The 27,308-nt window shown below is 48.8% G+C and overlaps 1 protein-coding gene across 5 annotated transcripts in view; it reads right to left on the reverse strand.

Moving 5' to 3' along the window:
- GNB1 (G protein subunit beta 1) overlaps positions 1-26,484 on the reverse strand; it is an 89,848-nt gene extending 63,364 nt beyond the window's left edge. For 3 of the 5 annotated variants that reach the window (XM_066374820.1, XM_066374821.1, XM_066374816.1), the window contains exon 1: positions 24,313-24,535. The gene's annotated coding sequence lies outside the window, so the exon portion shown is untranslated. Of the gene's footprint in view, positions 1-24,312; positions 24,536-26,462 lie in introns of those variants that run through there. The other 2 variants (XM_066374817.1, XM_066374822.1) reach the window with 2 other exon arrangements.
- Positions 26,485-27,308: the final 824 nt, after the last annotated feature.

Here is a 27,308-nt window from a genome sequence, read left to right on the forward strand (position 1 = left end):
GGTTTCGAACCTGGGTCCTCAGCATCCCAGGCTGATGTTCTATCCACTGTGCCACCACCTGGTCAGGCCAATTTTGAAAACTCCATTATATGAAAGATTTCCCCATGAATTTACACTTTAGGCGCTTGGATGGGACCTGAAGTCTCCACCAGCTATGACTGGCTGGACCAGCTCAAATTCACTTAGTCTTCAGTTTTGCCAGGTTGCCTGTACAGAGTTACTGAAGTGTTACTATCTGACATTACTGAAAAGGACTGTGATTTTAAAAAGCTACCACACTGTAGTTATGTCAGTAATAACATGTATGGCATCCAATCTTTTCTTTTTATTTACTCATTTAAGAGAGGTGGGGGAGGAGAGAGAGAAAATGCGAGAGAGTGAGAGAGACAGGGGAGAGGTGCAGGAAGCATCAACTCCCATATGTGCCCTGACCAGGCAAGCCCAGGGTTTCGAACCAGCGACCTCCAGCATTCCTGTGCCACCATGGGTCAGGCAGGGCATCCAATCTTTATCTACAAAAGATAATATAAGATGCTGTGAAACAGCACCAACAGAAATCATTTACCTCAAAGGGTAAATTTAGTCAATTACACATAAATAAAAAAGGCAAATGAACTAAAACCATGAAATTTCTAGAATATGCTCATTTCACCCATGCTAACTTTGAGTGTCTAATACTTTCAAATATAATGTGCTTTTATATTCCTTACAAAATAAAATTTTTTCCTTATTTCTCATGATCTTGGCCAATTTTCCACAAAAAATAGAGAAAACGGTATCTTAATAGTATCTAACTACATGCTGCTTGCCCTGTCAACCCCAAGAGAACATGTTTCACGTTAAACGGGTATTTACACTGCTCACAAAAATTAGGGGATATTTTATCACTTCATATTCATTTTGAAATATCCCCTAATTTCTGTGAGCAGTGTATTTCTCCCAGACTTTATTTGATACATAGGTGCATATTTTTTCACAAGTTAAATGATAACATCTTCCTCAAAGTTACACATATTTTCAAATTCCTGTCCCCCACCAGTACCACATGTGGTCAGCTCCTCATGACAACAGAGCCACCTTCAACTGTTCTACCAGCTATACAATATCCCGTGAGTACCTAAATTTAACAAACTCTACCAATGGTCATTCAGATGGGTCCATTCATTCATTCCACACACATGTACTGAGACATACCATTGTGGGCACCGTTAAGAGGAAATAAAAAAGACAAAAGATACTGCCTCACGGAGCTTATATTCTAGTGACTACGGACAATTTTTTTAAACATTTATTTTATTGATGTGAGAGAAAGGAAGACAAAGAGAGAGACACTAGAACATCAATCTGTTCCTGTATGGGCCCCGACCAGGGATCAAACTGGAAACCTCTGTGCTTTGGGATGATGCTCTAACCTAGGTAGTCAATCTTTTTATACCTACCGCCCACTTTTGTATCTCGTTAGTAGTAAAATTTTCTAACCACCCACTGGTTCCACAGTAATGGTGATTTATAAAGTAGGGAAGTAACTTAATAAAATTTATAAAGCAGGCCTGACCTGTGGTGGTGCAGTGGATAAAGTGTCGACCTGGAAATGCTGAGGTCGCCAGTTCGAAACCCTGGGCTTGCTTGGTCAAGGCACATATGGGAGTTGATGCTTCCAGCTCCTCCCCACCTTCTCTCTCTGTCTCTCTCTCCTCTCTCTCCCTTTCTCTCTCCTCTCGAAAATGAATAAAAAAATAAATAAAAATAAAATATATTAAAATAAAATAAAATAAAATTTATAAAGCAGAGTTACAGCAAGTTAAAGCATATAATAATTACTTACCAAATACTTTATGTTGAATTTTCGCCAAGTTTGGCAGAATAAATCTTTATAAAACAACTTACTATAGTTAAATCTATCTTTTTATTTATACTTTGGTTGCTCCGCTACCACCCACCATGAAAGCTAGAATGCCCACTAGTGGGCAGTAGGGACCAGGTTGACTACCACTGCTCTAACCAATTGAGCTACCTGGTCAAGTCTACATTTTTTTTTTCTTTTATACCGAAATTCTAACAGAGGTTTTTGATAACTTATTTTTATAGCTAATTTTTAAATTTTATTTATTGACCTTATAGAGAGAGGAAAAGAGAAAAACATCAACTTGTAGTTGCACTTATTTATGTATTCAGTGTGTGTGTGTGTGTGTCAGAGAGAGAGGGACAGATAGGGACAGACAGACAGGGAGATAGATTTAGAAGCATCAACTCTTCATTGTAGTACCTTAGTTGTTCATTGATTGTTTTCTCATATGTACCTTGACAGGGGGACTACAACAGAGCAAGTGACCCTTTGCTCAAGCCAGTGACCTTGGGCTCAAGCTGGTGAGCCTTGCTTAAACCATATGAGCCTGCACTTAAGCTGACGACCTCGGGGTTTTGAATCTGAGTCCTCCTCATCCCAGTCTGACACTCTATCGACTGCGCCACTGCCTGGTCAGGCTGGTTTTCTTGGCTTTTTTTTTTTTTTAAGATTTATCAATTTTAGAGAGGAGAGACAGAAAGCGGGGAGGAGTGGGAAGCAACAACACATAGTAGTTGCTTCTCATATGTGCCTTGACTGGGCAAGCCCAGGGTTTTGAACTGGTGACCTCAGCGTTCCAAGTTGACACTTTATCCACTGCGCCACCAAACGTCAGGTTCACTAGTAGACTCCTATATATGCTCTGACTGGAAATCAAACCCACAACCTTGGTGTATTGGATGATGCTCTAACCAACTGAGCCGTCTTTCTTTTTTCTTTTCTTCTAAAGTTGCAGCACTTTAATTGTTCAGATTGCTTTCTCGTATGTGCCTTGATAGGGTCGGGGCCTCAGTCAATGCAGTGACCCCTTGCTCAAGCCAGCAGGTTTAGGCTTCAAGCCAGTGACCTTTGGGCTCAAGCCAGAGACCATGGGGTCATGTCTATAATCCCACAATCAAACTGGTGATCCTGCGCTCAAGTCAGTGACTTCAGGGTTTTGAACCTGGGTCCTCAGCATCCCAGGTCAATACTCTATCCACTGAACCACCAGCTGGTCAGGCTTTAAAGATTTTTTTTTTTTTTTTTGTATTTTTCCGAAGCTGGAAACGGGGAGGCAGTCAGACAGACTCCAGCATGCGTCCGACCGGGATCCACCTGGCATGCCCACGGGGCGGGGGGGGGGGCGTCGCTCTGTTGCAACCAGAACCATTCTAGCGCCTGAGGCAGAGGCCACAGAGCCATCCTCAGCGCCTGGGCAAACTTTGCTCCAATGGAGCCCTGGCTGCGGGAGGGGAAGAGAGACAGAGAGGAAGGAGAGGGGCAGGGGTGGAGAAGCAGATGGGCGCTTCTCCTGTGTGCCCCGGCCAGGAATTGAACCCGGGACTCCTGCACGCCAGGCCGACGCTCTACCACTGAGCCAACCGGCCAGGGCCCAGGCTTTAAAGATTTTATTTGTTTATTTTACAGAGAGAGGAAGGGGAGGAATGAGATATATCAAGTCATAGTTGCTTCATTTTAGTTGTTCATTGTTTGTTTAATGTGCCTTGAAAAGGCAAGCCCAGGGTTTCAATCTAGCGACCTCAGCATTCCAGGTCAACACTTGATCCACTGTGCCACCACAGGCCAGGCTCAAAGCCATCTTTCTTAATCTCACCTTCCAAATCTTAAAATTCTGAGTTTAGTGGGCACTTTATGGAGACTGCTATACATAGGAAAGTTGTTGAAATTACAATAAGGTACTGTTTGCTGAAAGCTAACTGGTTCAACCCATTTCTCAGATATGAAACAAATTAAGTTTTATATTAATTCAAATTGCTCTTTAACCTTACAAGAGTTAATGAAGAAGGGTCTATCTCATGTCCCATGTCCCAGCTAACTGGCTTAAATGGAAAGGGATATACTTATGAGGACCAATTTTGAGGCCATGAGGCCAGCCAAAATGAAAGGCCCATCTGCAGAGCAGGCCATGATGAGACAGGCCTATGGGTGAGAAGGCAGAGAACCCTCAGCTTCCTAAGGCTTAGCCTTCTATTACTACCGTGTCCAGTGTGTAGTCCCAGGACCAGCAACAGCAGAGATGCCTGGGGACTTGCCAGTAAAACCGAGACCCTGGGGTTCAGTCTTGGTCAAGTTCTGAGACCATTCAACTCACTGCACTGTTCCAACACCACCCTCTACCTTCTGAGCCCTCCATAGGAAAACTTCCTGAAGCCACATCTACACAGGGGGTCTCCTCCTCCTCCTCCTCTACTCCAATCTGGCTTTCACTCTCCACAATGCCACCTGGGACATGCAGCCCTTAAATTTACGAGAAGGCGCCCTGGCCGTTTGGATCAGTGGTAGAGCGTCGGCCTGGCGTGCAGAAGTCCCGGGTTCGATTCCCGGCCAGGGCACACAGGAGAAGCGCCCATCTGCTTCTCCACCCCTCCCCCTCTCCTTCCTCTCTGTCTCTCTCTTCCCCTCCCGCAGCCGAGGCTCCACTGGAGCAAAGATGGCCCGGGCACTGGGGATGGCTCCTTGGCCTCTGCCCCAGGCACTAGAGTGGCTCTGGTCGCAACAGAGCGACACCCCGGAGGGGCAGAGCATCGCCCCCTGGTGGGCGTGCCAGGTGGATCCTGGTCGGGCACATGCGGGAGTCTGTCTGACTGTCTCTCCCCGTTTCCAGCTTCAGAAAAATACAAAAAAAAAATTTTTTTTACAAGAAGCCTTCTCATCCCTCTCACCTGAGTCCTCCACAGCGCTCTCGGCAATTGACACCCTACCTGCCACCCTTACCTCTCGGCGCAGTGTCCCCCCATCCATGCACAGCCCACAGCACCCACAAGAATTTAAATGCTATTTATGACTTCAGACTGGACTCCAGGCCAACACACTTAAAAGCCAACACTTGTGCACCTGGCTGTCTTATGTCCTCTTTGAACTTCCAACGTTCCAAGCACAGCTCTCAATTTCTACTGAACAGCCAACAAGTCTGCCCCATCTGACCTCACCTTGGTGCACAACATCACCACTGCAGAGTCTACAAAGCAAACACTGAGGAGCCACCCAGCTCCCTTCCTCTCCCACATCCCATGTCCTGCCCGTCAGCATCTGCTGGGCTGACTTCCAAGGCACAGGCCATCTGCCCGTCTCTCCCACTCCCTCAGGCCCATCTTTAGCCAGGCCACCCATTTCTTCTCTCTAGTCTCCTTCAAATGGCTGTCTCTATTCCCCCTTAACAATCTGTTCTTCATTTGGTAATCTAAACAATCTTTTAAAATTCACATCTTGTCACTTCCTACTTAAAATCATTCAATGAATTCCCAACGCACCAAAATACATAAATAAATAGCCCAAACTTTTTTTCAGTATGTTATCTACAAAACGCACTTCCACATCAGGGCAGGTCTGAAAATTAAAGAAGGCTCTGACCAGCTAGAACCCTGCTCACCAGGCATAAGGTGACACTGTCCAGGCAAACCGGGCTGGGTGACCAAGGCCTTCTCCCAGGCACCAGGCTTCAGCCACCCACTTCCCTCTTTGGCTACCGCTGTTCTCCACCTGAAGTGCCAGGCTCTTCACCTACCTGGTCCTTCTCCTCCTTCAGGAGGCATCTGCTTAGACAGGCCTCCCCAGCGACCAACTGTGTGCTCCTTCACCCAGTGCCACAGCACTCACCACAAGGTCTGAAGTCTGCTTATTCCCTAGGTCAGTGTCTTCCCAAGAGAATAAAAGATAAGCCATTTCCCGTACTTACACACCATCAAGCATAATGCCTTGCTCAAAGTAAGTATCTGCAAATACCTGTTGAATAAAATGAAATAAACTGATGCCTTCAAGGAGTTCATTTCTGGCATCTGCTCCACAGTAACCTTGATATTCACAGGACATCCTAAAGCAGGCAATTCTAAATGGCATGCAATGGAGAAAAAAAATGCAAATTCTTTGCGCTTCCTCCCATCAACAGCCAGAGCGTATTTCCTTATACATCCAGCCTGGCTGAGCCCTAAAATTTGCTTTGAGCAAACACAGCAAAGGGGATGTTGTGCCATCCTAAGCCTTCCTAAGCACAACCTTAAGAAGCCTAGCAACTTCTGCTCGGCCACCTTGAAACTCAGCCACCACCAGCGGCCTGAGCGAGCCTGGTGGGGAGGTCCCATGGAGGGGAACGAACATGCAGGTGAGTCCAGCCAGGAAGCACAGAACCAGCCTATCTGCCAACCGACTGCAGCCAAGTGCGAGTGCAAGCGTAGCCACCACCACACAGACCAGAGGGTCCTCTGAGCTGAGCCCTGCCCAGCTGACCATCGTGAACATATGGTTACTGTTCTGAGTTATTCATCTGGGGTGGGGGTGGGGGGCTGGAGCTTGTTATGCAGCAGTAGATAACTGACAAACTGACATAGGCCAGGACGGTATTTTTTAAACTGCAGGATGCACGCTAATTTCAGGGTTCTTCACCTTGGTACTGCTGACACCTTGGGCTGGCCAGCTTCTGTTACCCAGCAGCATCCCTGGAGCACACCCCAAGTTGGGACAACTACAAATGTCTCCAGACAGGCAACAGTGGTGACAAGACACAGGAGCGGAAGGCTTCGGGGCACTTCCCCAGGGAAGAAAGGCTTCTCTGCCCTGGGACATCCTCTGTGCCTCTCCTCATTAACTGCGCATCTGGATTGGTCTGTACGCTCCTTTCCTCCTCATTAGTTCCCAAAGGACAGTTAGTGGAATGGGTATTGGCAGCAGCCTCTACCTATTCCTGTGAAAATTACCCATAGGGACACGTCACTCGTCTTTCCCCACAAACAAAACAAGACACATGTAAAGAACAGAAAGTACCTGCCTCCTGCCCAGACACTCAAACCCCGGACCCTGCGTGGGTGCCAAAGACAACAGCAGCAACACAGAGTTGGCTAAAACTGGCCAGCACCCAAATGCTTTAAGTCCAGCAAGTCTAAGAAACATTCATATTAAAACAGAAGAAAGGCCTGACCAGGTGGTGGCGCAGTGGATAGAGCATTGGACTGCGATGCAGAGGACCCGGGTTCGGGACCCCGAGGTCGCCAGCTTGAGTGCGGGCTCATCTGGTTTGAGGAAAAAACCCACCAGCTTGAACCCAGGGTCGCTGGCTCCAGCAAGGGGTTACTCGGTCTGCTGAAGGCCCGCGGTCAAGGCACATGTGAGAGAGCAATCAATGAACAACTAAGGTGTTGCAACGCGCAATGAAAAACTAATGATTGATGCTTCTCATCTCTCTCCGTTCCTGTTTGTCCCTGTCTATCCCTCTCTCTGACTCACTCTGTCTCTGTAAAAAATAAATAAATAAATAAATAAATAATTTTAATAAAACAGAAGAAAGGTGGCCCTGGCCGATTGGCTCAGTGGTAGAGCGTTGGCCTGGCGTGCAGGAGCCCCAGGATCGATTCCCGGCCAGGGCACACAGGAGAAGCGCCCATCTGCTTCTCCACCCCTCCCCCTCTCCTTCCTCTCTGTCTCTCTCTTCCCCTCCTGCAGCCAAGGCTCCACTGGAGCAAAGTTGGCCCGGGCGCTGAGGATGGCTCCGTGGCCTCTGCCCCAGGTGCTAGAATGGCTCTGGTTGCAACAGAGCGACGCCCCAGATGGGCAAAGCATCGCCCCCTGGTGGGCGTGCTAAGTGGATCCCGGTCGGGCGCATGCGGGAGTCTGTCTGACTGCCTCCCCATTTCCAACTTCAGGAAAATACAAAAAAAAAAAAAAAAAAAAAAAAGAAAGGTAAAATAGTTAAAAATAAATGTGACTAGCAAAATTCCAATTCTATATATAATATAAATCATTCTTTTAAAGTATACATTTATCATGTTTGATAAACACCCCAAGATTTACACAATGCAGATTCCTAACGTCAGAAAGGCAACGACTGCTAAATAGAAGTTCTGAATAGACTTTAATTTCCCAAATTCTCATCATCCTTTCATGGAGACTTCTCATGCCCCCAAATTTCTACCATTGACAATCCAGATGCTTGGTCCAGGACTCTGCTATCCAACATGGTAGGTATCAGCCACATGTACATTTTAAGTTAATTGTATTAAAAACTTTATAAAACTAAAAAGTCAGTCTCTCAGTCACATGAGCCACATTTCCAGTGCTCAATAGCACAAAGGGCTAGTGGCTACCATATTGGATAACTAAAAGTTCATAAAACATTTCCAGGCTCTGGCCCATTGGCTCAGTGGATAGAACGTTGGCCCTAGGTTCAATTCCCGGTCAGGGCACACATAAGAAGTGACCATCTGCTTCTCTCTCTCCCCCTCTCCCCCTTCTCTCTCTCTTCCCCTCTCGCAGACAGTGGCTCAATTGGTCTGAGCATTGGCCTCAGATACTGAGGACAGCTCGGCTAATTCCAGCATCAGTCCCAGATGGGGGTTGCCAGGTGGATCCCAGTCAGGGTGCATGCAAGAGTCTATCTCCCCTCCTCTCATTAAATAAACAAATAAATAAAACGTTTTCATCACAAAATTAATTATTGGCCCTGGCTGGTTGGCTAAGTGGTAGAGCGTCAGCCTGACGTGCGGAAGTCCTGGGTTCGATTCCCGGCCAGGGCACACAGGAGAAGTGCCTATCTGCTTCTCCACCCCTCCCCCTCTCCTTCCTCTCTGTCTCTCTCTTCCCCTCCCGCAGCTAAGGCTCCATTGGAGCAAAGATGGCCCGGGTGCTGGGGATGGCTCCATGGCCTCTGCCTCAGGCGCTAGAGTGGCTCTGGTCGCAACAGAGCAATGCCCCGGATGGGCAGAGCATCGCCCCCTGGTGGGTGTGCCGGGCGGATCCTGATTGGGCGCATGTGGGAGTCTGTCTGACTGCCTCCCCGTTTCCAGCTTCAGAAAAATAATAAAAAATAAAAAATTTAATTCTTTCTGATCTGTGGTAGTACAGTAAATGGAGCATCAACCTCGAATGCTGGGGTTGCCGGTTTGAACCCCCAGGCTTGCCAGGTTAAGGCACACACAAGAAACGACTACTACTAGTTGATGCTTTCCACTCCACCCCATCCTTTCTCTCTCTCTAAAATCAATAAATACTTTTTAAATATTTTTTTTAATTTTATTATACAAGGCTGATCTAAAATACAGAAATTAAGCCCTGGCCAGGTAGCTCAGTTGGTTAGGGCACCATCCAGATAGGCTAAAGTTGCAGGTTCGATCCCCAGTCAGGGCACATACAGGAATCAACCAATTAATGTATAAATAAGCGGGACAAATCGTTTCTCTTTCTAAATAAATTCCTTAATGTAAAAAAATCAAAATAAAAAACCCCAGAAATTATAAGTAGAAAAGCTTTTTACTTGAGATAGGGAAATTTACCATTTCCAGAAATGAAACCTTCTCTCTTCTATCCCCACAGAGTACCCACTGCTACACTTCAATGCATACAACAGCATTTAAAAAATCAATAGAAAAAAAAAATCTATAGAGCCTGACCTGTGGTGGTACATACAGTGGGTAGAGCATTAGCCTGGGAAGCTGAGGTTGCAGGTTTAAAACCCTGGGCTTGCCCAGTCAAGGAACATACAACAAGCAAGCAATGAACTCAAGTGAAGCAACTATGAGTTGGTATTTCTTGCTTCTCCCCCTCCTCTCTGTAAAATGAATAGATAAAATCTTTTTTAAAAAAATAAATACACCGCCTGACCAGGCGGTGGCGCAGTGGATAGAGTGTCGGACTGGGATGCGGAAGACCCAGGTTCGAGACCCCGAGGTCGCCAGCTTGAGCAAGGGCTCACCTAGTTGAGTCCAACATCACTGGCTCAAGCAAGGGGTTACTTGGTCTGCTGAAGGCCCGCGGTCAAGGCACATAAAAAACAAACAAACAAACAAAATAAATAAATAAATAAATACATCAACAGTCAAAAGACGTATTTGTTATATAAATAATACACATTTCTCAGTTTTTAGAATCAATATACCAACAATAGAAGGTAAGTCCCTAAAAGGGTGCTCTGCTGTTAAAAAAAAGAATTATTTATCCACTGACTTGTTCATCTCAACAATCCTGGAAGCCCGTAAATTATGTTAAAAAGCCAGCGTTCAGTCGTCCTAGCGTGCAGGAGTCTCGGGTTCGATTCCCGGCCAGGGTATACAGGAGAAGCATCTATCTGCTTCTCCACCCCTCCCCCTCTCCTTCCTCTCTGTCTCTCTCTTCCCCTCCTGCAGCCAAGGCTCCATTGGAGCAAAGTTTGCCCGGGTGCTGAGGATGGCTCTGTGGCCTCTGCCTCAGGTGCTAGAATGGCTGATTGCGGCAGAGCGACGCCCCCTAGTGGGCGTGCCGGGTGGTTCCCGGTCGGGCACATGCGGGAGTCTGTCTGACTGCCTCCCTGTTTCCAGCTTCGGAAAAATATAAATAAATAAATAAATAAATAAATAAATAAATAAATAAATAAAAGCCAGCGTTCTCCAGGTGCGTGAATAGATCCTGAAGCAGGAGACTTGGTGCAGCGACTGGCAGCTCAGCACCCTTCTTCAGTGCTGGCTGTGACAGGGAACGCAAGTGGTCACTTCCAACATATATTTGAAGAAAATGTAAAGAGGGTATGTTGGGGCACCACTGGTTTACAAGCACATTTTACATGCCTTGCCCTTCAGTGTTAGGCACCACAATTCCACTAATTCCCAGGAAAAGCTCCTCCTTTCCCTTCTCATCTCTGGGTCTATAGCAGCCATCCCCAAACCCACATCCCATCAGTGGTTGAGTGAGTTCAACCAACAACCTCCTGCCTATTCTCAGGAAAACTGCCCAGAAGCTTGGTTCCCCGTTTGGTGGCACTTCCCCCTTCCCCACTCCAGTCCTGAGCTTCCTAATGGACTGATGGACACTTTCAGGCATCTGACTCAGGTTAGAGAACTAATCCTGCCCATATAAACAGCTTCCCTGGTGTGCTCTCTGACTCCAGCTTGTGCTAGTCAGGGAGAACCAGAGACGGGTCTCACAACTGGGAAACTATAACTTAAGGTGAATGCCATAAAGTCAGTAAGTGGGGTCAATCAACACGGTCAAGAGCAGCAGGGGTGACTAGAAAAGACTCTCTTTAAAGATGACACAGGCCCTGGCTAGATAGCTCAGTTTGTTAGAACATCTTCTCAATACGCCACTGTGGGTTCAATCCCCAGTCAGGCCACTTACATGAATTGACCAAAGAATGCATAAATAAGTGGAACAAACAACCAACAAATTTGTGTGTGTGTGTGGCTCTCTCCTCCCTCGCTCGGGACTTGTTAGGAAAGGTGAAATCAGGATTGCACCTGACAAGACCCTGGGGTTCAGTTTCGGTCAAATTGTGAGGTGAAAAAAAGGGGAGAAGACACTCAAGCTGAGACCGAAAGCATGAGGGGCTCAATGGTGTAAACAGCAAGAGGAATGGAGATGTCAGGTGGGCTGATGGAGATGAGTCTGGAGATCAGAAAGGCTGGGGCACAGACATAAATTTGAGAATTACCAAAACTTCCAGTAACCGCATGTAGCACGGACAAGAATACGTATACGACCACCTAACAGGAGCCCAAGACCCACACAGAATGCGAGGCAGAAATGTAAGGCAGGAAAGAGAAACCTGCAAGAAAATCGAGGACAGACAGCAGTGCAGGAGCACCAACAACTAAGGGAAGATTGTTTCAAGAGGGTGAGCTGGTCAACTGAATTCAATGTCAAGAGGCAGAATATGCTCAAAACAAAACAAAAACATTTCAGAGAGTTCTCTCACCTCACAATCAGAAGTAGAGGCACTCACAGACAAGGACAATGGAAATGAGACAGACAGAGACTCTCAGATGGACTTCCATCCCCAACTCTACAATGACCGGAGAAGCTCAGCTCTAATCCTAAACTTTGGTTCTGTGAGACATCAAAATCCTCACAGGACACTTACCTTTTCTGTGTAAGTTCTCTGAGCGGCTCCTTCCACCTGCTGTGAGGCATTCTTTTTTTTTTTTTTTTTTAAGATTTCATTTATTCATTTTTAGAGAGGGGGGACTGGGGGAGGAGCAGAAAGCATCAACTCCCATATGTGCCTTGACCAGGCAAGCCCAGGGTTTTGAACCAGTGACCTCAGCATTCCAGGTCGACGTTTGATCCACTGCGCCACCACAGGTCAGGCCGAGGCATTCTTTTTATAAGCTTGGATGTGAAGGGGAAGGAAAGACATGGGAGACAGCCAGGAACACAAGAACAAGGCCAACAATGCAGCTCCAGGTAACTGCTGTAAGTTGAAAAGTGTCCCCCCAAAATTCTTGTCCATCTGAAACGTGTAAACATGACTTTCTTTGGAAAAAGGGTCTTCGCAGGTATAACTGGTGTCCTTGTAAGAACAGAGAGGGGAAATCCATGTGACAACAGAGGGAAAACCTGGACTGCCAGCCACCGCCAGAAGGCAGAAAGAGGCCTAGGAAGGAACTGCCCTGACAACACAGGGACTTCGACGTCCAGGCCCCAGGACGTTTCTGCTGTTGTAAGCCACTGTTTGTGGTCACCTGTTATAGCATCCACAGGAAACCAACAGAGTAACATTTCAGAGCCAACCAGAAGCAGTACCAAGAACCTACAACAGTACCATGAGCCTGGGGGGTGGCAGGGGGTGTGGGGTGTGGCTGAGAGCTGAGAGGGGAAGCCAGGAGCCTGGATTGTAATGTTGGACCTAACTTTTTTATTTATTTATTTTTTTTCCAGGGACAGAGAGAGAGAGAGAGAGAGTCAAAGAGAGGGATAGCTAGGGACAGACAGACAGGAACGGAGAAAGATGAAAAGCATCAATCATCAGTTCTTCGTGGCGACAACTTAGTTGTTCATTGATTGCTTTCTCATATGCGCCATGACCGCAGGCCTTCAGCAGACCGAGCGACTCCTTGCTCGAGCCAGCGACCCTGGGTCCAAGCTGGTGAGCTTTTTGCTTAAGCCAGATGAGCACGCGCTCAAGCTGGCGACCTCGGGGTCTCGAACCTGGGTCCTTCCGCATCCCAGTCTGACGCTCTATCCACTGCACCACTGCCTGGTCAGGCTGGACCTAACTTTTCAGTTCTCACGCCATGCTTAGAATGAGGCTGTGATCCTATAACTATCCTGAGATGAAAAAACCTGGGCTACAGGTATTAATTAGATCACTTGCTCAAAACCTCAAAGCTGCGCATTGGCAGAATCAGGAAATCAGCACTGGGCAAAGCAGCAACACTCACCTGTGACCAACGTACTTACTGATGATGGGTGACACTCAGAAATACACACAACATAGAACAAAGCAGAAAATAGGAAGTGAGAACAATGTAAATACAGTGTGATCCCCAAGGTGGGGAAATGCTTTATGCACATATGCCTAAGGAATACAAAAGACTAAAGAAAAACAAAGCACAATCTTACGTGGTTGTTTCCTAAAAGGGAAATTACACATTCCCCCCTTACTTTTATATTCCTAATTTTCTGCAACATATTAAACATTTTTATTACCTAAATGCAAAAGTTAGAGATAAAAACTGAGACAATAAAACAGATTTATTGAAGAGAACACCTTTGTAGAATAACACTGGTGGCTCAGGAGGAAGAAAAACAAGGTCCTCCAAGGATGACGACAAAAGGGACAGAGGGAGAACTGAGAGTAGGAGATCGCCTGTCCAGGAAGTTCAGTTTTAAAGAGAAAAACAAGAATGGAGGCTGAAAAAGAAACCAAGATTTGAGGAGGTAAGTTTAATAAGACTTGGGCCTGTTTGGAGGCAGAAGAGATGCCCCCGAGAAGAATGTAGACGGAATGCTTGGTAAGTACACTCCTGTGTGATAGAGGCCTCCTTCAATAAGGAAGAGGCAGATGCAGAGACGAAAGGGGAAAGGAGAGGAGCTCACGCGGAGGCCCATGGTGTGATAACTTAAAGCACAGGCCTTAGAGGGAAACAACTCTAGTTCAAACATGGGTTTCATTGACTCCTGACCATGACCTGTCTAGTTACCTTACTCTGTCAGTTTAGCCATCTGTGATATGGGGCTAGCCCTGGCACCTGCCTCAGAGTTGATATGCGGGTAGCACAGTCATCACATGTTCTACCCTGGTGCCTGGTATAGCAGGTACCCAGCAAACACAAACTAATACCATTGGGATCAACAGGCCAAAGTGCAAGTTGTCTAATACCAAGGGAATGCTGGGTGGAGGGCCCACAATTTTTTATTTTTCTATTTTTTAAAGATTTTACTTATTGATTTTAGAGAGAGGAGAGAGAAAGACAGAGGAAGGAGCGGGAAGCATCAACTCGTAGTTGCTTCTCATATGTGTCTAGACCAGGCAATTGCGCCTGGGGTTTTGAACTGGTGACCTCAGCATTTCAGGTGTGTTCCATCTACTACACCATCACAGGTCAGGTTTGAGGAGTGGCCAAGTTTGAATGAACTTATTCCAACAGGCAAACCTTGAAGTCCTCTGCCAACAATTCTGTATAGAAAGCCTAGGCCAAGGAGAGTAGCATCCACTCTCAGGGACCACTTATTTCAACTCAGGCACAGTTCTGCATTGGGGCTTCTCCCTCTGCCCAGGTAACTGTCTGCCTGCTCATCCTCTCACCTCCTCCTGCTCTCAGCTCAAACGTCTCCACCACCCTTTCTAAAGAAACCCCAGCCATCTCCCTGGCCCCACCAGCCTTGCTTTCAGGCCGGCCCATCCCACCATCTGAGAGATGATGCTCCTCCCAGCAGGGCAGGGCTGGTGTCTCCTCACTGCCTGTCACCAGCCTCTCCCTGGCACTGCTCCGGCCTTGAATAAGCATTTTATTGACAGAACTTCTTCCCCTTCACAGGCTCCTTCCCCTAAGCACCTGACAAAGCTCAAGCTGTCCAATGAGAGCAGGACAGAATAGAGCCTCCCTCAGTCACACATGCCCTGCAATGCACCCCTTTCTTTCACAGCTTCCCCGCCCCTCACTGGATCAACAGCCCTGGGCAACCTCGACCACTGACTCCTCTGTGTCTCTGACTCAGTTGCACCTGCCACACTGACTGCTCCCTCTCCTCTCAGAAACCTCTCTGTAGGCTCTGGAGCTTGTAGTCACCTCTCCTAAGCTCCAGTGCTCATCCAACTTCTGATCTCATCTTCATGAGCTACTCTCCCTCCGCCCAGCCTTCAGTGCTGCCCCTTGGGCTGTCCCAAGGCCTCCTCTCAAGCTTCTTCAATCTTTAGAGAATCTCTGGGTTCTTCTCCCCAGGAAAAGTAACTTTCTGCAACTATCCAGTTGCACACGGGGGAGGAGTAACAACACACCAGATCAGTGCACTCCAGCTGAGAACCTGCAGGGACCCTGGGCCAAGGTCTTGACACAACCTAGTGGGTTTAACCACCACACTGCTTTCCAAATCAGTGCTTGGTCTCGGGCCTTTACATTCTTTTTTTGTGTGTGTGGGTGTGACAGAGAGAGACAGAGAGACAGACAGAGAGAGGGACAAACAGGCAGGAAGGGAGAGAGATGAGAAGCATCAATTCTTTATTGTGGCACCTTAGTTGTTCATTGATTGCTTTCTCATATGTGCCTTGACCAGAGGGCCACAGTAGACCAAGTGACCCGCTGCTCAAGCCAGCAACCTTGGGCTCAAGCTGGCGACCTCGGGGTCTCAAACCTGGGTCCTCCGCGTCCCAGTCTGACGCTCTATCCACTGCGTCACCACCTGGCCAGGCTCGAGCCTTTACATCCTTAATGACTGAGGATCCCAGCACTTCTGTTTACAAGGTTATATCCATGAATATCCAGTGCATCAGAAATTGAAAGAGATGTTCAAAAATTGTCTAATAACCCTATTACATGTTACCATAGATAACATTTTTACAAAATAAGGAGAAAAATAATTTGGTGAGAAGAGCAGCAACATTTTACAGGTTAGCATCCTCTGTTAGCCTCAGTAGGAGAGCAGGATCTCACATCTGCTCCTGCATACAGCCAGTCACAATATCTTGTTTTGGTGGAAGTACATGAGGGAAATTCAGCTTCACATAGACATGAAGTTGGAAAAGGCAGGAGTATTTTAACAGCCTTTTCAAATAAGTGTGGCCAGTCTTTGATATTATAACACCATGTCAATTTTTGGTACTGTTACAGTAAACTATATGGCCTACTTCATTCTCGCCTTTGGACAATTTTACCAACTTATGAATTAGTAGCATCACATGGCCATTTGGAAAGTATCAGTTCACTAAATTAAGCAGATCTTCTAACATGCTGACACACTTCATTAAATAATATTAAAAAGAAACATTTTGTTAGCATTACCACCTATCTCCTAAAGAGTCTGGAAGTCTCAGAAAGCTGTCAAGCTCATGGTAGCAGAGCCAAGTTTTCCAAAGTTTTAATTTCCATTTGAAAGCTCAAATTTTAACACTGCTAACACTGTCAGTCATTTTCCTTGAAGTATTTGGTTCGCTTCGTTCATTTTCAAGAAAATACTTGCCAATACCCCTGCCTACATTAGCATCATTCTGTCAGCTGTCCTCTCAACACCGAGCAACAGGGCCACGGCCCGAGACTGCCACTGCATCAGTGCTGTGCCCACTTCCCACGTTGTCACACAGACAAGAAAAAAGACAGGGACTCAGAGCTGACATGCACACCATTAGTTTTGATTGCTCTATCAGGACATTGGGTTAAACTGCACTTTTTCACAAGTTCATAGGGGTGAAGAATACTGTGACTACAATAACACTGTAAGTGGCTTGACCACAGCTTAAAGAACCAGCAGTCTTACCCACCACAGCATTCATTCCACAGAAGCAAACACCATCTTAACATGACTGAGAGGAGCGCTGACCCCTCATGAAACTGGGGTGGGGGATCTCAGTGACACCCCAGAGTGCACAGGTCATACTTTGGGACTTCTTGCTCTAAGTAGTGGTCACTCCCAAGACTCCAATCACTATTTAAGTACTGACAACTCCAAAATGTCTGCCTCTATCCAGACTGCTCCTCCACAGCACCACGTTCCAGTGGGCAGGCAGTAATACAACTCTCTGCTGGGCACCCTGTCGGGGCTGGTAATACCACAGTGAAGCAAGCACCTCTATCCTCGTGAAGCTGAGAACTAGTCGGGAGATCACACTAAGGTCTAGGAAGACAGCAAGGTGGATAATGGAGATTAATGAGATCTGAGAATGCTCTGGGGAGGGGCTATCCATTCTGATCCTCTAAAGAACTCTGCAGGGGAAGGAAGTAGAAGTGCAGGGATGGATGCACCCTGGAGGTGGAAACACATCCTCAAGTCCTGAAACCTAATATGCATAAATAATCATCTCGCCATCGAATGCAAACCAGCCACCCAAATGCCCAGGACAGAAACCTGTGGTCCCTACTCCTTCCTTATCTTCCATTCAGCCAACAGGTCGCCTTGGCCACCAGTTTTACCATCCTGCCCAGAACCCTTCCTCTCCACACAAACAACCCATCTGGAGTCTGCCCACAATCTCCCTCTTCTGAGCACGCCAATCACCTCTCTACAAGCCCTTTAAGGCTTCCCAGAACCCTCGGGTGAAAGGGCAGAGTATTTCCCAAGGCTTCTGCCCTCTCAGTTTCCACGTCTCACCACCCTCCAGCCCTACAGAACGTCCATCCCCAACAAGCAGACATGCTCTCCTTCACCTGATATAGGTTCATGAGCACCCATCCCGCACCAGACACTGTTCAGAGTGCTGGAGAGACAGAGTGAAAGGACCCAACTGGCTGCTGCATATAAACACTCAGACCATGTCCTCAGCCTGAAACACTCCTTCCTTCCCCCCAGCCTCCACCTGCCTGCTAGGCGGGCTCCCACTGCAAGGCTCACCAAGTCTCAACTCAACTCTTTCCCTAGGAAGCTATCGCTCTAGAATAGGTGAGCGGCCCCCACGACCCACTGGCCTTGCATTTCCTTGTGTCTGCTTGTCAGGCTCCCCATTAATCTATAAATTCAGTTGGGCCCTGGGCAACGCCCCTGCTGTGACAACTAATAGCCTTAGCACCCAGCAGAGAAAGTGCCAGAATGAGCATTTGTTAAACAAATTTCCAGTACGGTATTTATGAGACTATATGAAAAACACTTCATTATCCTGTCACTGGCTGATGAATCAAGAAATGCTAAAAAAAAAAAAAGTTTTGTGACATTCAAAAAATTCAGCATCTTAACGTGGTAAGTGAAATCTCTAAAAAAATAAACAATTTTTACCATTTTCAAAATGAATTATAGAATCAAAATTACCCTCAAAGGGTAAAGAAAGCCTTTTAAGAGAACATGCAAGCGAAGACTGGGGAGAAAGTAAGGTCAAATAAACAACAGGGATTTGCAAAGACAGCTATGGTACACATCCACACCCTGAATATTCCTCTGGAAGCATCAAGAAGAAAACAAATCTCTCAGGAAACTGCTTCTTATGACATTAGCTAACATTATCATAGTGAAAGCAAGGCCACTACTTACACAAGGGTGCCACAGACCGGGTGCTGCTCAAAAGTGCTCACATACTGCAACCACCCCAGGAAAGAGGGGCTAGCATGCCTGTCTTACAGATGAGGACAAGAAGTCAAAACACATCCAAACCAGCAAGTTAAGTTACAGAAATGGGTTCTAACACAGATACTTGCACTAACAAGTAAATTTCTCTCCCTCCCTGGAATTCAATAAATTTTAAGTTCCTATGACAATTTTTTAGTAACCTACTGTAGAGGTTTTAACACTCTCTTGTCTAGTTAGTCAAGAGTCTAGGATTTTTTTAAGCTTTATTAATTAGAACTCTTACACAAATCTATAATCCTGGGAATATATTTTGTCATTGCCACAGGACTGAGTCAGGAGACACACAGACAAACATAAACACACATTTACCCACAAGTAAGCAAGAATATGTTCAACCAATGCCCTCAGTGTTCCAGTGCTGATAGATTTTTTTAAAATACACTAAAATACACAGTATTTCCCCCTTGATAAAATGTGTTACTAAGCTTGGAGCAACTAATTATTAAATCATAATAATCTTTGGCCAGGTAGCTCCATTGGTTAGAGCATTGTCCCGATATACCAAGGTTTGATCACTGGTCAAAGCACATAGAAGAATCAACAAATGAGCCCGACCAGGTGGTGGCGCAGTGGATAGAGGATCAACCTGGGACGCTGAGGACCCAGGTTCAAAATCCTGAGGTCATCACTTTGAGCACAGGCTCACCAACTAGAGCGCCAGGCCACCAGCTTGAGTGTGGGACCATAGACATGACCCCATGGTTGCTGGCTTGAAGCCCAAGGTCATTGGCTTGAGAAAGGGGTCAGTCACTGGCTCAGCTAGACCCCCCAGTCAAGGCACATATGAGAAAGCCATCAATGAACAACTAAGGTGCCACAACTACAAGCTGATGCTTCTCATCTCTCTCCCTGTCTGTCTGTCTGACCCCACCTCTAAAAAAAAAAAAAAAAAATCAACCAATAAATGTACAGTTAAGTGGAACAACAGATCAATGTTTCTCTCTCTCTCCCCCTAAAAATCAATTTTAAAAAATTGTATTTATTCATTTTTTAAATAACCAACTGGCCTGTGGTGGCACAGTGGATAAAGTGTCAACCTGGAACGCTGAAGTTGCTGGTTTGAAACTCTGGGCTTTCCCAATCAAGGCACATACTACAAGCAATGCATGAACAACTAAAGTGAAGCAACTATAAGTTGTTACTTCTCTCTCCCCCCCTCCTCTCTCTGTCAAATCAATAAATAAAGTCTTTAAAAAAAAATTACAATTATCTTTTGTCAAAAGCAATACAGATTTAAGTGAATAATCTCTTAAGAATTACCTTTGATAACCTTGACTTGGTCTTTTATTTTCTTATTGTTTTTCTTTCTATTGCTTTGAGAGGGAGAAATGGAAAGAGACAGAAAGACAGAAAGAGAAAAAGGAAGGAACATTGATCTGTTTTTGTTTCTATGCTCTGACTCGGGATCAAACCTGCAACCTCTGTGCATCAGGACGATGCTCTAACCAACAGAGCTACCTGGGCAGGGCTTGACTTTGTCTTTTAAATCTTTTAGTTTTTGGAAATGGCTTTCCCCCAGAATTGTAATTTAGTAAGTCAAATAAGGAAATACTCAGGGGCAGCTTTCCTACCATTGGAAGCCAGCAGCAATTTCCATCAATTCCTGTGAATCTGACTGTAGGCACTGCCAGGAGAACAGGCTGAAAGGTTTAAAACAGGCACTCCATGATCCCCTCACCAAGTCAATCATCTAAAGCAGTGGTAGTCAACCTGGTCCCTACAGCCCACTAGTGGGCGTTCCAGCTTTCATGGTGGGCGGTAGCAGAGCAACCCAAGTATAAATAAAAAGATAGATTTAACTATATTAAGTTGTTTTATAAAGATTTGTTCTGCCAAACTTAGCGAAAATCCAACAGAAAGTACTTGGTAAGTAATTATTATTATATGCTTTAACTTGCTGCAACTCTGCTTTATACATTTTATAAAGTAAAGTTACTTCCCTAATTTATAAATCACCATTACTGTGGAACCAGTGGGCGGTTAGAAAATATTACTACTAACAGAGATACAAAAGTGGGCAGTAGGTATAAAAAGGTTGACTACCTCTGGTCTATAGCTTGCCTAGAGTTCTTGACAAGAGGTCTGAGGCCAAACTCATAGCTTTAAAAAAGAGTGCTACTCTGTTCCTTTTGCAGAACAGCCCATGTGATGTTCCTTTACTCAGTATCTACACATTCTCCACAAATATTTGGACTGTTTCTTTCTTCCAAGACTGTCATACATTCAGTTTTGTAAATTATGTCTCTGATCCATTTCAATTTAGTGGGGTTTTTTATTTTTTTATTTTTTTGTATTTTTCTGAAGTTGGAAACGGGGAGGCAGTCAGACAGACTCCCGTATGCGCCCGACCAGGATCCACCCGGCATGCCCACCATGGGGCAATGCTCTGCTCATCTGGGGCATCGCTCTGCTGCAACCAGAGCCATTCTAGTGCCTGAGACAGAGGCCACAGAGCCATCCTCAGCGCCTGGGCCAACTTTGCTCCGATGGAGCCTCGCTTCGGGAGGAGAATAGAGAGACAGAGAGGAAGGAGAGGGGGAGGGGTGGAGAAGCAGATGGGCGCTTCTCCTGTGTGCCCTGGCCGGGAATTGAACCCGGGACTCCCGCACGCCAGGCCCACGCTCTACCACTGAGCCAACCGGCCAGGTCCTCAATTTAGTTTGTTTTTATCCCCTCATCCTACACCTTCACTAAACCAAACACTTAACTGTCTACTTCTTAATTTCTCTACTCTGATCACCGAAGGCAAACCTAAAGTCAGAATTTATACCAAGGTTAAAAAAATTCTAAACCCTGTAGTTCAATGCCTTACTTGACTTACGCTAAATAGGTTTCAAAATAACACCGCATGCCATATGGTCAAGCCTAGATAATAAAATTGAGACTATCTATTACCAATCCACTAATGCTGAAAGCCAAGTCTGCACACAGTAAGAATTTAATCCAATTTACAGAGCAACAGGAGCCAAATCTTTTGGGCAGAGAAAAAAACCAATCCAATAATGAAACTATAATAAATGTTGCCAAATCTGCTTATCTGAAATAAAATTAACATCACCCATGAAAGTATTAGCTAAAAAGCCACCTGTGGTAGGTAAGTGTACAGATACCCTGAAGACCTTTCTCAAAGATATTTGAAGAAATACAACTTTTCCAATCAAACCAGTGGACAGAAGACAAATCAAAGTCTTAACTAAGTATGAAAAAAATTTTCTTGAAAAAAGGTTTTACTTTAAAAAAATTATTCTGAAACTTTTAGCAGCCTTTTAAATCTCTTTTGAAATTAAAATTAAATCTGAGGAAATTCACTTCCCTCAAAATAAGGATTTTAAGATACCAAACAAAAAGAAATCTTTATTAAGGAATTGTTGTTAAAGGGCATTCTGTGTAGTATTTGTACGCTGTGAACTCAGGTATCATACAAGAAGTATGGTTTTTGTCTGGTGTGTGCATTCATGTAAGAAAATGTGAACTCTTGAGTCAAAACTGCAGATTGAACAATTTCCTCTGTAAGCACTCTCTCGAACCATCCCAGCAGATGACATGTAGCCCTAACAGGGGCCCTGAGCAGGGAGAACTGGGAGTGAGCTACAGGCTCCATTATAAAACTTAACTTCGCTTTCCTAAACTCTCACCTTCTAAGAAAAACGTGTGGCACTTGAATCGCCTGTGAAACCAAACACTAACGGTGGGTGTCTCAGGAAGACAGAGGCCTGGCTGTCCAGCCTCCCACAGCAACGGGAAATGTCCCCCACAAGATCCTGGCAGGATCAGCTTCTCACCCCTTACAGTTACACCCACTTCTGGACAGCTCTAATTGTTACAAAGGGAAATTCAGCCAAAAGCTACCACCCAGTTCTGCCCTGTGAAAGCGCTCACACCTATTTTCATGGTAGTGGCACCAGCTTTGTCACCAGCCACAAAGCCAGTATTAGTGAGGAAGCAAAAAAGGAACTGCCTGTTTGCTTTCTTTTTGCAATATGTACCTTCCAGAAGAATCCAGAATAGACCTCATCCATCTTACTAGAAAGCAAACTAAATTCTTACTTTTGAATAAAGAACCCTCCACCCTTCAAAAAAAGGACAACTTCAAATTAGAAAACAAGAAGTCATGCAGAAATCTTATCTACGATAACGCTATACAGACCTTATCCACTATCTAAAAGGAATTGTCTCACAAAGCTTATACTTCCATTTATTTGCTAATCGTGAAAACTAATCTATTTCCTTAATAATCAATCTCAAAGGGACTCAATGATCAAACATTTGAGACCAGTGTTATCAGATAACAACATGAATATAAAAGAAACCCCACCATCTCCCCCAAATCGAAACGATGGGTTAAGCTGTCTGCATGTGTACGTATACACTCAGAAATGTACACTTGAACTATAAGTGCCCAACTCCCCCCCCCCGCCAAGATAAAAATTCACATACATCCCTCTCTTCCTGCAGTACACGGAATCTCCCAAGAGCTGCCATAAAGAGGAACTGAGCGGATAAAGCGAACATCAGAAATGCTGACTACCTTTCGGATACCCACTATCCATTCGCAAGGAAAAACACGGGAGGCTCTTCCAGTCCGAGGACTCAGCCTCCGCCCGGGTGGAAGTCTCAGCCCAGCTCCACCCTCCGCCCCTCACCCCGCGGCCACGGAGGAGCCCGCACGGGCCCTGGCCCGAGGCGGACACCACCCCCTCGGGTCGTTTCCTCCCTCTGCCCCAGCCGGATCCTCCGAAATAACGCACAGCGAGCCCCCAAACACCGTCGAGGCAGGAGAGGGTCCGGGAGCGCGCGGCGCTGACAAAGGCGGCGGCGGCCGCGCCATCTTGTCGCGGGGCCTGGACTCCCGGCCATTCATTGGGGCGCGCAAGGGAGGGGGCGCGGGGACCCCGGCCCACCCCGGCCCGGCCCTAGGGGCCTGCCCCGCGTCCACCTCGCGCCCACCTGCCCCGCACGCGGGCTCCGCGCGGCGCGAGAAAGAAAGGACACAACGGGGCAAGGCTGGCCGTGCGACTGGCTTCGCCTCTCACTTTTCGGTAAAAAAACGAAGACAGCCCAAAAACCGCCCTTGTTTTCCTCTTGCCCAGCACGGCTCCTCCGCTCCGGCCTCAGATCCCCCGAACGGGGCCCCCGCGGCCGCGCGGCCAGGTCCCCGCTTCCTCATTTCATCTTCTCATCACACCCCCCCTTCACCGTGTTGTTCACCAAACCCCAACTTCAAAGTCGCCAGGAAAGGGGGGCATGCAAAACACGACGGCCCCCCGAGCGAAGGACGGCCACCCGCAGCCACTGCGGAGCCCGCGCCGTCTTTGTTCTCGCGGCCCGGCCGGCCCGGCGGCGTGGGGGTGGAGGGCGGCGGCAGCCCGGGGGGCCGGGCCGGGGTCCTCGCGCGCACACCCAGGACCCCGACGCCCCCAGCCCCCAGAACCGGGACCGCGAACCCCAGATCTAGAAGCCAGGGTCCAGGACCCCGAACTCGGACCGCAAGCCCGGACCCGGATCCCCCTGGACAGCCCCGGACCCAGGGCCCCTGAAGCGAAGCCTGGACCTGAGACAACGGGCCGCGGACCTCCGCCCCGACCCCGGTCGACGCCCGCAGGGTCCTCGGCCGCCCCCGCCCCGCGGACCCCACCCGGGCGGGGCAGGAAGACGCGGCCCCGCGTCGAGTGGGGGTGGGGGCGGGGCAGCCCGGGCGGTGACGGCGGGGGAACCTGGGGAGAAGCCTGGGTCCGGCCGCCGGGAAGGAGCACCAGGGCCGGGGCCGCGGGACCGGACCGGGCCGGGGCCGCTGCGCTCACCTCGGCGCTCGTCCCGCCTGCCGCGCCCGCACCCCGCCGCCTCGGCCGCCGCTCCGGGAGGTGGTCGCGCTCGGGCCGCTCCACGGGCGCTGCGGCAGATGCGCGGCGAGGCTCGGTCCGGTCCCGAGGCGGCTGCTCCACTCCGCGCCCGCGCCCGCCGCCGCCGCCTCCGCCTCCGTCCGCCCTCAGACGCCTCCAGCCATCGATGGGCGCGGCGGCCCCTGTCCGCAGCCTCGGGAAACCCCACGGCCGCGTCACCACGCACGGCCCGGGCGGCGCGCACGCACGCGCGCTTCCTCCCAGCGCTGAGTCCGCGCGCGTGCGAGCCATTCAAGGCGACGTGCAGCGCCCTCGTGGACCGGTTTCGTGAGCACCCAGCCCCTGGTGTCCCGCGCCGGGCTCTGCGCCCTAGGAACCGGCCTTGGTTTCTCGCTAACGTGGGGCTGCCCACTGCCGACCAGCTCGGTTTCCGACCACGCAGGCGTGGGTGGAGGCCACAAGGCGGAGCCGGGTCCCGCCTCGCCTCGCCCGGGCACCCCGAACCCGCGCCCCGCACACACGCATCGCACCCTGCACTCTCGTTCCGCACAGGCACCGGGCACCCTTCTCCGCACACCTTACACGCGTCGCCTTCCCGGCCGACCCTGAGGCCTGCAGGTTCCTCCGTCTAAGGAGGCGGCCAGCGGGGCGCGCGCAGGACGAGCTCGGCCTCCAGGACGCCCCGCCGCGGTGGACAACGGCCCTCAGAGGTGCCCGTGAGGCTCGTGCAGCTCGGGCAGGTGTGGGCAGTGTGGCGTCTGGTGGTCCTGTAGGGACTGGCCACCTGGGCGGGATGTCAGACCACGGGGGAAAGCGCCAGGAAGAGAGATGGTCATTCCGGCAGACCTAGCTGAGAAGTCAGCGGGGCAGCTGAGGATGGAAGCCCCCCCCCAACTCACCCCCAGGTGGGAAAGGGGGAAAAGGCGGGGATGGGTGAGAGGTCTGCAGCTTGTAGTTTCCTGTGCAGGTTTCAGTGGAGCGGGCCCACCTCCTCCACCACCTCCCGTCTTTTCAGCCAACTTCTGGCGCCCAGTTCCCACAGCACCCCACCCGCCTACCTCTTCACTGCCCCAGCCTGCAGTCCGACCCTAACAACGGACTCTCACCGCGCCTCAGCCCCCTGCCCCGCCCCCACCAGGCTAAAGGAGACTGGAGACACAGAAGCAACCCAGCTGTCCCCCTTACACAGGGCCACGCCCACAAGGGGCCTGTCATCTCTCTCCTCAGCCCTTTCCTTTTTTTGTGTATGCCTAGGGTGGCCCTCCCAATCCCGCATGGAACCTATACCTCCCCAGCCATTTCAGGTCTATGCCCCTGTCACTGCTCCCTCCCATTATCGTGGTCTTCCTTTCAGCACACCAACATGTATGTCCCCATCATTCTTGCAGCCCTTTATCAAGTCCTGGCACAGGGTGCTCCAGGCTCACCTCAGGCCCTCCCTGCCCCAAACCTGAACTCTCAGCCATTTCTCCGAGGAACCACCGTGGTTCCTTATAGTGAAGAATGGTATTTAGGAGCCAGGAGCCAGGCTCTGGGTGTGCTTTCTGCTACTGGGATGTCATCGCCTGTAGTCCCTGTCAATGGAAAAAGAGAGGGAACAGAACATATGATTGTACACACACAAACTACCCCCCAGGTAACCAACTTCCCCATGATTGCTGACACCACACACCCCTCACCCCACAGGGACTCTGACCTCAACTGAGCCACAAGGGTCCCCACCCCAGCAGAGAGGAAGGTTCATCTTCATCAGCTGAGCAAAGAACTGAACTGATTTCCTCCACTGCTTAAAACCACTGGCAGTTCCCATCACCCCCTCCCCCAACCTGCAAGTCACTCTGCCCTTCTCAGCACTGTGGCTCTTCTGTGCTCCTTAAGCAGAAGTCACAACTTTCAGGAGAAAGGGGTGGAAAAGGAGGGGAAGGAGAAAGGAGGGTAAAGGAGGAGGGGGCAAATGGGGATGTGGATGGAGGCAGAGCAGGAGGAGGTGGAGGGAGGTGATGAGGGGTCTTGTGGAGTCCTCTGTGCTGTGGGGATCGCAGGAAGCCTGGGGGACCCTTGGAACCCCCACCCAAGGGCCATGGTGGGCACCAGGCAGCAGGGACACTCACAGGCCTGGCCCAGGGCTCCCCTGCCCCCACTATCATCCCAGTTAGGCTCCTCCACAATGACAGCAGGCTGGATCACTATCCACCCCAGGCATCCTGGGATATCAGGTGCAGCCCTGGCGCCCCAGCTAATCTGTAGGTCTGCAGGGTGTGACGGGGCCTTCCCTGGAACTTGCCCTGTGGCCCCAACCTGAAATCTTCATTTATGTGTTTATGGATGGGGTGTGAGGGGCAAAGTTGAGGGGAAAGCAGGAGGGAAGGAGTGGGGACCCAACTCCTTATTTCCAGGTCTCCTGTGCAGCCAGAGGCCTCATCCTTCTCTGATGTGCACTGAAGGGTCCCAGGCATCCCCTCCCCACGCCCGGGCCAGTTCCCATGCAGTAGGTCCCTCTGGCCTTGGGGACACATGCCTTGAAGGTTCATCTTCATCAGCTGAGCAAAGAACTGAACTGATTTCCTCCACTGCTTAAAACCACTGGCAGTTACCATCACCCCCTCCCCCAACCAGCTTTTAGGAATGAACCCATAGGAGCTTCCAGCTTTTCAACCAGGGCCATTTGGACCTCCGGGGTCTGAAGGACACTGTGGGAACCCTGCTCTCCCTGACCCCACTCCCCTCCTGCCCAGGCCTGTGCAGTTTCTGGCCCCCAGCTTCTGCCCGGCCCCCGCCTCCGTGTGGTATAAATCAGGTGTCCATGGTGGATTAGGGGAGAGCTCGTGCCCAGCTAGCCAGGAACCCAGCTTCTGATTTCCCAGCTACATACTGTCGCTCTAGAGACAAGTGGCTTAAAGACCAGCCTGTGGTCCCGAGTCCACAGCTGCACCTGGCCAACTGGAACCAGCCCAGAG

This window comes from Saccopteryx leptura, chromosome 3 (genome assembly GCF_036850995.1).
Source record: "Saccopteryx leptura isolate mSacLep1 chromosome 3, mSacLep1_pri_phased_curated, whole genome shotgun sequence".
In the NCBI taxonomy this organism is placed as follows: Eukaryota; Metazoa; Chordata; class Mammalia; order Chiroptera; family Emballonuridae; genus Saccopteryx; species Saccopteryx leptura.